The following is a 1,724-nucleotide window of genomic DNA, read 5'->3' as shown; positions in this document are numbered from 1 at the left end:
TTAATTCCATTTTTACATTTTATCACATTTTTCCCTTTCCCTTATTCCCCTACCCCAAACCTTCCCACTGTCCCTACACTTTTAGCCCTTTTCTTCCTATTTCACATTGCTAATTATCCCATTAAGATCTTGAGTACTATTTTAGTTTTTCACATCAGAGAAACTATTCAGTATGCTTAGTGTTTTCTACAATACTGTCATTTTGTCATAAATTATGGATTTATTTAACTTGTCCTTATCAAGAAAGATATTTTTCTTTCATTTGAGTCTGAAGCACAGCCTTATAAAATGTAGTAATATAGATTGTCATTTTTGAGGCTTAAATTCTTTTTTTTAAGCTGTCCTACTTTTAAACTTTTATTGAAACATCTGCTGCTATTCTTATGGATTTGGCCTTATTAATTTTGCGTTTATCTCTAAAAGTATTTAACATACTTTCTTTGTTATGAGTTTCTGTTATTTTAACTATGTTTGGTTTTAGTGGTATAGGGGGAATAGATGTAACTCCCAAACCTACTAGATATCCAAAACATGAATTCGTATTCTCTAAAATTAAAAAAATAAATTTTGGGAACAGCAGAGGTAGCAGAGTAGGAAAAATTTATTGAGAAATAGAAAGTTTCTGTCTAAGAGAGACAGAAGGGGGACCAAGAAGTTGGGTGCTGCCCAACCTACTTTTCAAAGGTGTTTTATACAGCAAAGCCATGAGCTGAGGTAGGTTCAAAATGGGAAAAAATTATTAGACCCAATAAAAATTTACAAGGTGGGCATGAGATGAGACAAAACCATGACCAATCGATAAGATTATAGCTATAGTCACCCAGGTAATATTGATTAAATGGGGATCAAATGGAAAACAAGTCACATACAAGGAATTTCCCATTTAGAATATCAATCACTGCTATCTCTTGGGAAAGTAGTGCCTCTTCCTTTTATAATGCTAACCAGTGAATGTGCCTCAGTTGTTCTGCATGTTGGCTCCTTGCTGTGTTGGCTACTGGAGGACTGGCACCTTGAGGACTGGGACCTTTAGGGCCAGTGCCCTGAGAGGGGCCCTGTCTAACTGCATACAATATATCTAATTAACTTACCTGTCTACAATAATAGTAGGGTTCCTTTATGGTCATATTTATTTGAGATTCTAAATATCTAAACTTAAAATAATGAATACTAACAATCATAATAGGAAATTTTAATATCCCACATTTGCAAAGAGATAGATCAATTTAAAAATTTATAAAATCTCAGTGTTGGGCTAGGGATTTAGCTCAGTGGTTCCACTTGCTGACTTGCAAGCACAAGGACCCAAGTTTGATCCCTGGTACCAAAAAAAAAAAAAAAAAATCTCAGTGTTGAACCACAGACTAAAGCATATGGACTTAACACACATTTATAGATAATTCTACCCTTCAACAACAGAGAATATTTATTTTCATGCAAGACATGGTACTTTTTCCAAAATAGATCACACTGCAGTCAACAAATACTGTTAAGAAAATATAAAAGAATTAAAATTACTTCACACATGCTATCACACCTATGATCATAAAACAGAAATTAATGACAAGAAATTTCAGAAAAGGAAAAAGTTCCTGGAAAATTAATAACATACTCATAAACAGCCAATGGGTCACAGAAGAAATCAAAGAAATGAAAAAAATTCTGGAAATTAATGTACATTTCAATGAAATCTCTGGGATACTATGAAAGCAACTCTAAGAGAA

The sequence above is a fragment of the Fukomys damarensis genome, unplaced genomic scaffold (genome assembly GCF_012274545.1).
Source record: "Fukomys damarensis isolate Sample0158 unplaced genomic scaffold, DMR_v1.0_HiC HiC_scaffold_39, whole genome shotgun sequence".
Classification (NCBI taxonomy): Eukaryota; Metazoa; Chordata; class Mammalia; order Rodentia; family Bathyergidae; genus Fukomys; species Fukomys damarensis.
Note: the sequence above shows the minus strand (reverse complement) of the source record.